Source organism: Narcine bancroftii, chromosome 4 (assembly GCF_036971445.1).
Source record: "Narcine bancroftii isolate sNarBan1 chromosome 4, sNarBan1.hap1, whole genome shotgun sequence".
In the NCBI taxonomy this organism is placed as follows: Eukaryota; Metazoa; Chordata; class Chondrichthyes; order Torpediniformes; family Narcinidae; genus Narcine; species Narcine bancroftii.
Genome location: NC_091472.1, coordinates 289766501 through 289780351, shown reverse-complemented (window position 1 = coordinate 289780351; position 13851 = coordinate 289766501).

The window sequence follows — 13851 nt, the reverse complement described above, 5'->3', positions numbered from 1 at the left end:
TACCTAGGTATCGGATTGCTTGTGTTTGCCATTTAAATGGTGATTCTTTCTTAAACTTTGTGAAATCCGCATTATTCATTGGCATCGCTTCACTTTTATTTGCATTGATCTTGTACCCCGATACTTCTCCATATTCCTTCAATTTCTTATGTAATTCTTTTATTGATATTTCTGGTTCTGTTAAGTATACTATGACATCATCTGCAAATAGACTGATTTTATATTCTTTCTCTTTTATTTTTATCCCTCTTATTTTATTTTCTGTTCTTATCAGTTCTGCCAAGGGTTCTATAGCCTACACGAACAGTGAGGGAGATAGTGGACATCCCTGCCTAGTTGACCTGCTTAATTTACTTTTCTTTCTTTTCCAATCTTTTTATTATTATTATAATTTATAAACACATACAGTTCAAAGAGATATGAAAAATACATAGTAAATAATTATTAATAATAAACAATAATATTGCAGAATAAAAATATATCATAAAAAATTTTTTTTAGATCAGTTTAGAGTATGAACTATCTCTAAAAAAAAGATATAATTAATAAAAATATATTTTAAAAAAACCCAAAAAGGAAGAAAAAACAAATCTGAATTAAAAACTTAAAAAATAAAAAATAAAAACCTACCGATATAGCTAAACCACGCCGATCACTCCGATCTCATCTAGCAGCCCGATTATCATACATAATCATAAAAAGAAAACAGAGCCAGATCAACTCACCACAAATGAAAATATTGAATAAATGGTTGCCAGGTTAACTTGCTTAATTTAAATTGGTTTGATATATATCCATTTACTGTCACCTTCACCAATGGTCCCTTATATAATGCTTTTATCCAATTAATACATTTCTCTGGTAGGCTGAACCTCTGTAGTACTTTGAATAAATAATTCCATTCTACTCTGTCAAAGGCTTTCTCTGTGTCTAAGGCAACCACCACTGTTGGCATCTTGTTTCCTTGCACTGCATGGATTAAGTTAATGAACTTACAGATATTGTCCATTGTTCATCTTTTCTTAATAAATCCAGTTTGATCTAGTTTTACTATTTTTGGTACACAGTCGGCCAATCTGTTTGCTAATAGTTTAACTATTATCTTATAATCTGAGTTGAGTAGAGATATTGGTCTATACGATGCTGGTATTAATGGATCTTTTCCCGTCTTTGGTATTGCTGTAATTATTGCTGTTTTGGCATGAATCTGGCATGTTTTGTGTTTCTTCAATCTGGTTCATTACTTCCAGGAGAGGAGGAATTAATAAGTCTTTAAATGTTTTATAGAATTCTATTGGGAGTCCATCCTCTCCCAGCAGAATAACTATTCTTGATGACTGGAAAGTCCAGAATTAAGGGACACATGCTTAGGGTGAAAGGGATTCCATTTAGAATTACAGTAAGTTGAGCAGATATTTCTTCACATGAAGGTCAAATTATTATATGTATTCAAGGAATAGTTTGGTACATTTTATAATGGCAAAGAAATCAAGAGATATGGGGAGAAGGCAGGAGCAGGGCACTACAGTAAATGGAAAATAAATTAAATTCTAAATACTGTAATCTGGAACAAAAATAGTAATGCTGGGAGATATCAGCCAATCAAGCAGAAAATGTGGAAAGAGGAAACAATCAATGTTTCAAGTCAATGACCCTTCTTCAAAAGTGGGTGATCAGCCATGATCATGTTGAATGGTGAAGTAAGCCCATAGGACCGAATGACTTCCATTTTCTCCGTATCTGTGCAATGTCATTGAAAGTCAAGGATCTTTGGCTAAATTCTCACCACTGAAACTTGGTGGTACAAATATTATTTGTATCTTATCAGCTTATGTCTGAATGTTGTCTCGATCTCCCTTCATTTGTTGAGGGTTTACAAATAAAATTGAAAATTGTAAAATCATCGGAGAACACCCCGCATCTTAGGTTATAATGGAAGGAAGCAAATGAAAATAATTCTCTATCGAGGTGACTGTTCTAGGGAACTGCTGATGTTCACGAACTGGGATGATACTCTCTGGCAACCACAACCATCTTCCTTTGAATATTGGATTGTTTTCCCTTTGTTCCCCATTGGTGAGAGTTTAACCAGGGCTCCTTGATGCCACATTGTCTACTTATCAATTGTCTATTGAATAATTTGCTGCCAGACATAACACATTGGTGACCTTGTACTTAGGCATTCAACATCAAAAGAAGAAGAGAGAACCTGCATAATGGACCACCAGCAATTTCCCTGAATCCTCAGTGTGTTGTTAATTTAGGTGGATCAAGGAATGACAGATGTAATTTAACTCAAAAAAGTACCATGTGTTGCACTTTGGTAGCTAAACTAGGTTAGGACTTACACGATGAATGTTTGGGCCCTGGGAAACACCGTAGAACAAAAAAAAACTTGGAGATATGATTATATCACAACACAGTAGAGATGAATACATTTTACGTTCTTGTCATCAGTGAGTACAGGAGCAGGAAAGTCATGCTACAACTGTACATGACATTGATAGTGCCATATCTGAAGTAATTATGTGCTGTTTTGATCACCAGGTATAGGATAAATTTAATTGGAAAATTACAGTGGAAAGGGTGCAGAAAAGATGCAAGAGAATGTTGCTGGGATTGGTAGGATTAAATTATAAGGAGAAGTTGATTAGGTTGGGACTTTTTACTCTGGAGCATTGGAGACTAAAGGAGACATTATAGAAATTTATAGAATTATGAGGGGCATAGATAAAGTAAATACTCATAGCTTTATTTCCCCAGGGTAGGTAAATCCAAATTTAGAGGGCTTTGATTTAAGATGAGAAGGAAAGATTTAAAAGGGGCTTGAGGGGCACCTTTTTCATAGAGAGGATGGTGAGTACACGGAACAAGCTGTCAGAGGAAGCGGGGGAAGTAGGGAAAATTGTAATGTTCAAAAGGCTTTTAGACAGGTATGTGGATGGCAAGGTTTTAGAGGGATATGGGCCAAATGCAGCAAATGGGAGAACTTGGCCAGCATAGACAAGTTGGGCCGAAGAGTCTGTTTTGTGCTATAGAACTCTTTTTTCAACTGGCTGTAAAACTACCCATGGCACTATTTTGAGAAGCAGCTGGAGAATTATTGATGGTGTTTAGACCAACATCTAACCCTTAATCTTCATCTTAAAATCAAATGATCTAGCCATTATATTTGATGGGTCTGGCAGCTTGCTGGACATAAATGGGCAGCCACACATCTGACATTTGCATCAACAGTGCTAAATTAGCTTTAGCTTTAAAAAATACAAACAAGAATGGAAAGAATATTCCCAATGCATGGGGTGACCAGAACCTGATGTCACATAGTTATTTAGGACTGAGTAGGAGTGAAATTTCAATGCTCAGTAAATGCAAATCGCTGTCCAACTATCTACCACAGAAAGTGGTTGAAGGTAAATTGTTCAAGATGTTGTATAATTTTCCAAGGGTTTGAAAGATCAAGATATATGGGGAGGAACAGGCCTGGAGCACAAATGGTCCACTCTTACCACTGCTCCTATTTCTTAGTTTCAATGAAAGGAATGTAGAAGGCACAATAAAAGTGTAGTATTTTATGCATTCAAAGGCACAATCTTATTCCTAAATCAGTATTTAATCCAAAGGGAAAAATAAGAAAGAAGCTTCAGTTTTAAAATGATTGTTGAAGGAAGTGAATGTCAGTAGAGACATCTAGCCCAGTTTAGTTATCCAAACACGCAGAAATGGTACAATAGGGGGCATTTCTAACAGAACTGCTGATGGATTATAAAATAAATCAAAGATTTCCCAGTTCAGAAACAAAATATCCTGGATGTTGAAAATCTGAAATGAAACCAGAAAAGCTGGAAATAATCAGCAGGTCAAAGAGCACACGTGGAGTGAGAAACAGAGTGAATGTTTCAGGTCAATGAGGAAAGATTATTGATTTGGTCATTTATATTATGAGCAGGAATAGACCTCTTAGCCCCACGTTTCTGTTCTTTTATTCAACAAGATCATGGTGGATCTCATCTTAATCTCAACTCTGCATCCTTGCATACCCCTAGTAACACTGGCTCCCTTACTTCTCCAGAATTCATCTTGCCTCTGTGTTAAAAAATATTGAAAGACTCTGCTTCAACTATCCTTAAGGGAAAGGAGTGGAAAACATTTGATAACCTCCGAGAGAAAAAAAAATCCACCTTATTTCCATTTTAAAATGGGACCTCTTTTTTTTAAGCAATGACCCCACTCTGGATCTTTCCTGAAAAGGAAACGTCATTTCCACCCCAACAGATGCTTACTGAGCTGTTGAGATTTTTGAGCATTTTCTGGTTTATTTCCTTGTACAAAGTCCTTGTGCAAACCTAAAGTTATTGAAAATAGTTCATAATTATTGCACTCCAATAAAAGTGAATATAAGGTCTCTCTCTTTGGCTTGGCTTCGCGGACGAAGATTTATGGAGGGGTATGTCCACGTCTGCTGCAGGCTCGTTGGTGACTGACAAGTCCGATGCAGGACAGGCAGGCACGGTTGCAGCGGGTGCAAGGGAAAATTGGTGGGTTGGGGTTGGGTGTTGGGTTTTTCCTCCTTTGTCTTTTGTCAGTGAGGTGGGCTCTGCGGTCTTCTTCAAAGGAGGTTGCTGCCCGCCGAACTGAGGCGCCAAGATGCATGGTTGGAGGCAAGATCAGCCCACTGGCGGTGGTCAATGTGGCAGGCACCAAGAGATTTCTTTAAGCAGTCCTTGTACCTCTTCTTTGGTGCACCTCTGTCTCGGTGGCCAGTGGAGAGCTCGCCATAGAACACGATCTTGGGAAGGCGATGGTCCTCCAATGGGGGACCATATAAGGTCTACTGTAACTGAAAATCATACAGCATAAAATCATTGAAACCAACATTCATGCATACAGTCATACAAAATTAATGGGAACTGGCTATTGTTCTGCAAGATACAACACTGATACAGAGTTGAGGAGTAGTAGAACTTTTTTTTAACATGACCGCGCAATATCCGGAGTAGTAGAACTCTGATCAATTTTTTTGGAGCCAATTCATAAATACTTAGCTGAAGATTCAAAAATAACCAAGAAAATAAATTAAATCTACAATTCGTATCCCCTACAACCGCTGCAACCGTGTCTGCCTGTCCCGCATCGGACTTGTCAGCCACAAACGAGCCTGCAGCTGACGTGGACTTTTACCCCCTCCATAAATCTTCGTCCGCAAAGCCAAGCCAAAGAAGGTATAAGTATGGTGCAATCCACCAAAATTTAAAAAAAAACCCTATAGATTAGACTCCTGAGACAGAAGAACCAAAGAACTTAAAAATTTGAACGAGGTGGCCATTCTCGATGTTATTGAAAGTAGTGGTTTGAGATTCACAGCACAGTCACTGTTATTCACTGCAGGCATTAAGTGCAAAGGTAGTCAATAACTTGCCCATGAGTTGAGGCAAGTTATTAAATGTTAACTGATTTTTAAGTCTATTTATGAAGAAAATGTGTCTATGCTACCCAGACATTTTTGAGAAATAAGCTCGCCCCCCCCCCCCCCCCCACCTCACCACCACCACCACACCTCTGGTTTCAATTTGCTCACCACTACCTATTCCTGGGCTAGGCTGGCTTGACATGTACTGGAATCCATCTCTTTATGCAGACAATGCAAAGAAAAAAAAATGATTTACTATCTCATCAGAACAGGTGACAACATCAGATTTATATTATTGTTGAAAAGAAAACCACCACATGCTGACCAAGACTTGCTACCACAGCCACCTGTTCTTCTTCATTTGTCTGGCATTTGCCAAACTTCAGTCTCTATCCATCACATTTCAACTCCCCCTGCTCTACCAGTTCCACGTAAGCTCCTGACTTGCCCCTCCCACCATGCCCCCTTTCCACTGTTTTCTCTCTCTGCATTTCCAGACTGCATGAAGGGCTCCTCCTAACACATTCTTTTTCTCCCACTGATGCTGTTCGACCCACTGAGTTCCTCCAGCAGATTGTGTTTAGATTCACACCTTAGCATCTGCATTCTCCTATGTGTCTTGTGGATTCCACCAGTTTGGTTTCCTGTCCTTTCAGAGATAGACAACGTTTCCCCTTGCTTTCTTGTGGCCAAGAGACCAGGCTGGAAGTACATTAGCACGAAAGCAGCAAGTTACTCCAAGTTAATTAAAAATACAATGCTGGAGAAACTCAGATCTAACAGTGTACTTTATACAGCAAAGATAGATACGTAACCAATGCTTTGGGCTTGAGTCCATACCTTGATGAAGGCCCACTGATTGGATAGTGACACAGATCATTTCAGTATCACTTCAAAGCATTTTTGCCAACTTAACAAAGTACACAAATAGTGGTAGAAGTGGACAAGATGGGCAACAGTTGCTGTTGATTGTCCTCCTTATAGAACATAGAAAAGTACAGCACAGTACAGACCCTTCAGCCTCGAGGTTGTGCCGACCCATATATTCCTTTCTACAGAAAAAGTACTAAACCCTCCCTACCCCATAACCCTCCATTTTTCTTCCATCCATGTGTCTGTCTCAGAGTCTCTTAAATGCCCCTAATGTTTCAGCCTCCACCACCATTCCAGGCAAGGCATTCCAAGCATCCACAACTGTAAAAAAAACTTACCTCTGATGTCTCCCCTAAACTTTCTTCCCTTAACTTTGTATACCTATCCTCTGGTGTTTGCTGATAATGTCCTCGAAAACAGGTGCTGGCTGTCCACCCTATCTATGCCTCTCAGAATCTTGTAGACCTTTATCAAGTCTCCTTTCATCCTTCTATGCCCCAAAGAGAAAAGTCTCAGCTCTGCTAACCTTGCCTCACGTGACATTTTTCTCAATGCAAGCAACATGCTGCTAAATCTCCTCTGCACCCTCTCCATAGCTTCCACAGCCTTCCTCTAATGAGGTGACCAGAACTGAACACAATACTCTAAGTATGGTCTTTTTTTTTAAACTTTATTTAAGATTTTTATAACATGAATAAAATAGAAAGTTACAGTAAAAAGATTAAACATAAGATAATAAAAATTACAATACTACATCGGCAGACTAAATAAACTAAACCCCCCCCCCCAAATTAGTACACAACATTAATGACCTAGCTTAAAGTTAGTCCAACCCCCCCAAAATAAAGAGTGAAAGAGTGCAGAGTTAATAAAATGAACAATAATTATATATAAAAAACCCCTTACACAAAAAAGATAAAACATAACAAATAAAGATACTAACATCAAAAAAAATAAAAATAAATTATCAATACTAAAATATCAAACTTAAAAACATATTTAAATCAAACTTAAATGCATATATTTAGCAAACGGAGTCCACTTCAACCTATAAAAAGACATCCTATCCTGAACTGAAAAAGATATCCTTTCCATCGTCAAACAGAACTTCATCTCCAAATACCACCTATCTAAAGTTAATATATTTCTATCTTTCCAAGTAAGAGCTATACATTTCTTGGCCACAGCTAAAGCTAAATAGATAAAAGAAATCTGATAATCTTGTAGGCCCAAATTAATTAATGATTGCATATTCCCTAATAAAAATATACCAGGATCTAATACAAGACAAATATTATATAAACTATTAAATATAGATTGAATACCCTTCCAAAACTGTTGCAATCGATCACAAAACCAAACAGTATGCAAAAAAGTATTAGCCATCCGGTCACAACTCTCAGTGTGGTCTTACCAAAGATTTGTAGAGTTACATACTCCTGAATTCAATCTTCCTTTTAATGAATCCCAACATCCCCCAGGCCTTCTTAAATATCCTATCAACCTGTGCAGCAAACTTGAGGGATGTATGGATTTGCACCCCAAGGTCCCTCTGCTCATTTACACTCTTAAGTAGCCGAGCATTAACCTAGTACCTAACCTTCTGGTTTGTCCTTCCAAAGTGCATCACCTTACACGTATCAGATTGAACTCCATTTGCCACTTTTCTGCCCAACTCTCCATCCTGTCTATATCCTTTTGTAACCTTCGACAACCTTCAGCTCCTTCCACAACTCCCCCATCTTCATGTCATCCACAAACCTACTGACCTATCCTTCCACCTCTTCATCCACGTCATTTATAAAAATCACAAAGAGCAAGCGTCCCAGAACAGATCCTTGCGGCACTCCACTAGTCACTGACCTCCAGGCAGAATACTTTCCTTCTGCTACTTATCTCTGCTTTCTTCCAACAAGCCAATTTTTTTATCCACACAGCCAAGGTTCCACTGATCCCATGCCTCATGACTTTCTGGATGAGTCTCTCATTGCGGACATCGTCAAATGCCTTTCAAAAATCCATGTAGACCACATCTACCACCCTACCCTCATCAATTCTTTTGTTACCGCCTCAAAAACCTCAATTAGGCTTGGGAGGCATGACCTTCCCTTCACAATCTGATTATCCTTCAAATGCTCATAGATCCTATCCTTAAGAATCCTCTCCATTAGTTTCCACACCACTGATGTATGACTCACTGGGATAGGACAGATCTATCACCAATGTACATAGTGTATATAGTTACTGTATCTAGACTGTGCTTACAGCGATTGGCTGAGAGCTAAGCCACGCCTATTGTCTGGGCCTTAAAGGGTTGTGTCCCTAGCCAGGTCGGATCATTCCAGACTGGTCGGCCACCTGTGAAGAGCTCCAGTCTTTTGCTAATAAAAGCCTTGGTTTGGATCACCTTTATTCTTGACATCCTTTTGTTCTTCACATACGCATAGTATGTCTTGGAGTTCTCCTTAATTCTACATGCCCCCTTCAAGCTCTCCTAAGTCCTTTCTTAAGCTCCTTCCTGGCTACCGTCTACTTCTCATGAACCCTTGTTTTTTCTGCTTCCTCTATCTAATGTAGACTTCTTTCTTCCTCTTGACTAACTATTTGACTTCTTTTGTCAGCCATAGTTCCCTTTTCCTACCATCTTTTCTTTGTCCCAGTGGGACAAACCTATTTTGAACCCAGCACGTGATCCCTAAACTTCCTCCACATTACTTTCATACTTTCACCTTTAAACATCTGTTTCCAATTTATTCTCACTAGTTCCTGTCTCATCCCTTCATAATTAGTCCTTCCCCAGTTAAGCACTTTTCCATTTTGACTGTTTTTATCCTTTTCCATAGTTCTGTTAAAGATAAGGGGGTTGTGGTCACTCTCACCAAAATGTTCCCCCACTGAGAGGTCTGGCTCCTGTACCAGATTCAGTGTGGCCTCTCCTCTTGTCAGCCAGTCTGTGACATACTGTGACAGGGATCCTTCTTGTACACACCTGACAAACTCACCCCCATCTATCCCTCTTGCAGCCTTTAGGTGCCAGTCAATAATAGGGAAGTTGAAATCACCTATAACTACAACCCGGTATTTCCTGAACCATTCCAAAATCTGCCTGCTTTTCTGCTCCTTGGTGTCCCAAGGGCTATTTGGAAGCCTATAGACTACACTCAGCACAGTGACAGCTCCCTTCCTATTTTTGACTTCCACCCAAATTAATGAACACTCCCTCTGCATCATCCTCCCTTTCTGTAGTCATAATACTATCCCTGACCAGTAATGCCTCTCCCCCTCCCCCCCCCCCCACCCACCACACACACACACACACCTTTTCTACCTCTAATTCTTTTTTTTTTAAATCATCTAAACCCAGGTACCTGCATCAACTAATCTTGTCCTTCTCCTGCCAAGTTTCAGTAATGGCCACTACATCATAGTTCCATGTACTGATCCATACTCTAAGTTCATTCCCTTTATTTCTAATACTTCTAGTGTTTAAATAGACACATTTTAAACCCTCTAACTAGCTACTTTTATGTTTTTGTCCCCTGCCTGTCATTCCTCACCAACTCAGAGCACAGAGCCTCATGCTTTTGTCCTTCTACCTTCATGTCTGCACTCACATTATGATTTCCATCCCTGCCAAGCTAGTTTAAACCCTCCCCAACAGCTCTAGTAAACCTGCCCACCAGGATATTGGCATCTTTGCAGCCCATCCCCCAAGAGATTCCAATGATGTAGAAAACGGAACCCCAGCCCCCTGCATCAACTCTTCAGTCACATCTGCCACATCTTCCTGTTCCTACCTCCTCTAGTGCGTGCCACAGGCAGAAATCCTGAGAATACCACCCCTGAGATCCTGCTTTTTAATTTCTTTCCTAACTCTCTCTTCAGGATCTCATCACTACTCCTATCTATGTCATTGGTCCCCACATGGACCATGACATCCAGCTGTTCACCCACCCCCTCTAGAATGCTATGAACATGATCAGAGATGTCCCTGACCCTGGCACCTGGGAGGCAACATACCATCTGGGAGCCCTGATCTTGTTCAAAGAACTTCCTATTTGCTCTCCTAACCAATGAGTCCCCAATTACCATAGCTATCCTCTTCTCTCCCATTCACATCTGAGCCAGGGGGCCAGCCTCTGTGCCAGAGACATAACCATCTCGACTTGTCCCTGGTAAATCATCCTCCTCAACAGTATCTAAAACAGTAGGCTTGTTGAGGGGAATGGCCGCAGGGGTGCTCTCCACTGTTTGCCTCTTCCCCTTCCCTCTTCTAACAGTCACCCAGTTACCTGCCTCCTGACCCTTATGGGTGACTGCCTCCCTGAAACTCCTGTCTATCATTACCTCTGCCTCCCTTAAGATCCAAAGTTCATCCAGCTCCAGTTCCAGGTCCCTAACTCAGTTTGTCAGGAGCTGCAGTTAGATGCACCTTTTGCAGGTGTAGTCATCAGTAACAAACATCCTGTCCTACATCCTTCATTTTTCAAAGCACTGGTCTGCCCTAACTATTGCCTCCATACCGTCTCCTGTTAATTAAATTTATTAAAGAAAACTTACCAGCCTTATCTCTATGGAAGCAAGCTCTTCCTTAGCCTCTACTTGCCGAAGCCTCTCAAGCTAAAGCCTCAAACCTCCACTTTGAGCAGCCACTCACTCACTGGGCTTCTCCTCTTTAGCTACCTTTCCTTTTATTGTCCCTACCAATGATCTCAATTACTCACTCCCATGCTCTGCTTAACCCTTCAGTTGTAAAGTTTTATTTAAATATTGGAAAAGACTGATGAATTAATAACTTTTTAAAAATTTTTGATTAAATCCATTTAATGGGCAGATAGAGGAAGATGAATGACCTGGTTACAAATGACCTGGCTTTGAGTAAACTAAATTGAGACAGTCTTACTGATCTGAAAACAGTGGAAAAACTATCGAAGGATGTTCGTGTAATCAACCATGTCAACAACTATAGTGTGGATGAGAAGGGAAGGGGACTGGTCAATAGACATGGAACATGGCATTTCTGATTGATTAGCACCATATCCATGTTGTAGCAGGAAAAGATCTGATTTTAAATAATTCCAACCTAGAGCCACAGAATGAATACAAGACATAAGTGTATTTCGGAACCTCTGCAGGAAAACAGAGATTGGTGATGGAATGGAATGAGAGTTTGATGATGACTCCTTTGAGGGGGTGGTCACTGTCCTTGTGGTTGCTTGGGACATGGAATAAAGCAAGGGAAAATAGTGAGGATCGGCTCATCAGAGCAGGACATGAGTATCTCAGACAGATTTACCACACATGTTGCATAATTCCCACCTTTCTTTCATGAAGAGACTGTTTCATTCAGTCATTTAGCACAATTCATAAATTTTTGAAGAAATCTTGTTGGTATCTAATTGATTATCTAATTGGTCTCTTTCAGATCCAGGTCCAAATATTTTTTTTTAACCTTTTGGACTTGTTTGTTTCCATTGCGGAGTGATTTATAATGGTTCTGTATAAATCAGAAAGAATGGTGACGTTTCTGCTACTGAGCAGGAAGGTTGTTGGTTAAAGTCCAGCTCCATTCAGTCCCAGCAAGTAGCAATGTTAGATTTCATCTCAATTTAAAATGGACCTCTGTGGAGAAACTCAGGTTCAAAGAGAGTTAAATGCCGATTCCTCCCAACTCAGACCCACCCCATCTTATCTGGTCAGCGTGTCTGTGCAACTTGCTGTGAGTGGTTAATGATATGCCATGTAAAAAGTCTATTTGTTATAGAATAAACACAGAGTGTAATTAGGTGGATAAAATTGCTTTGCAGGAACAGGGTACTCCAATGTGCTCCCTCACATAGAAGAGAATGAAGGTGGAAAGGAATATTTCCTCTGTCAAAGTGACATAGCCTAAAATGTATTATTCAAAATTGTTTCAGAATTCAGCACATATTTGTAAAATATCAAAAAAATATTTACCAAAACATGTTCAGCTTCAATTTCTGAGAAGAGTATTTTGGTGCATTTTAAAGCAATGTTAATCTGACTCTATCTGTGGGCAAGCTGTCACCACCAGACCAGCACCCCTCACGGTGCAGTGATTAGAGTCCAACTTTATTGTTGCTGGGTAGTTCTGTTCGAGTTTTATGGATCTAGAGGTCTGTAAGAAGCTGTTTTATCTTCTTCGTCTCATTGGTGAAGAAATGCTGTAATGACATTTGTGTGAACAATTTATTAACTAAAGGGCAACTTAATGGAAATATGGATTTAAACTCCATGTCTGGCTACTTTGTTCTCTGATATCTGGTGTACAAGGCTTGGGAAATCTGTTTTTTCAGTACTTATAATAACTACGAATGGATGGCTAGCCCATTTCTTATTTAAATAATTTAGATACAAATTAAATCTGCAGTGTCGACCATATCCGAATAAACAACTTGATCATTGTTTTTATATTTTTACTGAAATCCAACCTTCAAGCTGACATTTTCCTTTCCAAAAAAGTTTGATCTCTTGATAAGCAAAGAAATAGACAAACAAGAGCAGTACAGACCCCGCACCACTCATCGCAAAATTAACAGCCAGGTAGACAAAAGGGGGATTCAAAACATCTGGGTCAGGGCTTAAAAGTGTTGCAATGGAGCATTACTGTAAACCCTCTGCTAATGTTATGAGTCTGATTTTCATATCTATCAGTCTGTGCTGGAAGCCTTACTTTTGAAATTTTGCCCTTCACACACCAGTTATATGTAAATATATTCACTGGCAAATCATGACAGAATATTTAATAATGCTAATGATCCAGCATTGCATTACCTACAATTATGCATTGTAATTAACATGTATTTCAGGCCAACTAATACTAACCAATTGCTATTTGAGAGTAGGAAACGACTCTAATCTTTCTATTCTAGTTTCTTCCCCAGATCTTCATTGATCAGCATGCCTTACCTAGAAACCACTGAGTTTGATACAAAAACTTTATGCACTGAAATGCTTTCACCTCTTTGTCTTCAAGATCTTGGGGGAGCTGGGAAGATTAGAATAGGAAGCTTACAAGTAGAAGCATTCAGGTTGAGATGACTAATCCCCTTTTATGGCCTTTTTGAATGATATTTAAAACTGCTTATCTGCTAAAATCATTATCCTTTTCCACATCTGTTTTTCAATTGTGATCAGTTGTGATCTTCTTCTCATTCAGTTTTAATTCAAGATATCTGTTTTAGTTTGCCTGCACCATAGGAAAAATGGGTGCTGTACAGATGTTGTTACCTTCCCATAATTTGCCCTGTAGGTGGTGATTGAGCCATAGTATCCTGGAGATGTATAGAACAGAAATGGGTCCTTTGACCCAATATATCTATGCAAACCTTTTTGGCTATCTATACTATTCCAATTTTCCTCCATTAAGACCATATCACTTTATGCCTTAAGTGCCTATCCAAATGCTTCCTAATCACCGTGATTGTATCTGATTCCATCACGTCCTCTGGCAGTACATTCCAAATATCAACTGCTCTCTGTATAAAACTCTTTTCCTTCAAATCCATTTTAAACATGTTTCACTCTCACAGTGCTGTTGGGTCAGG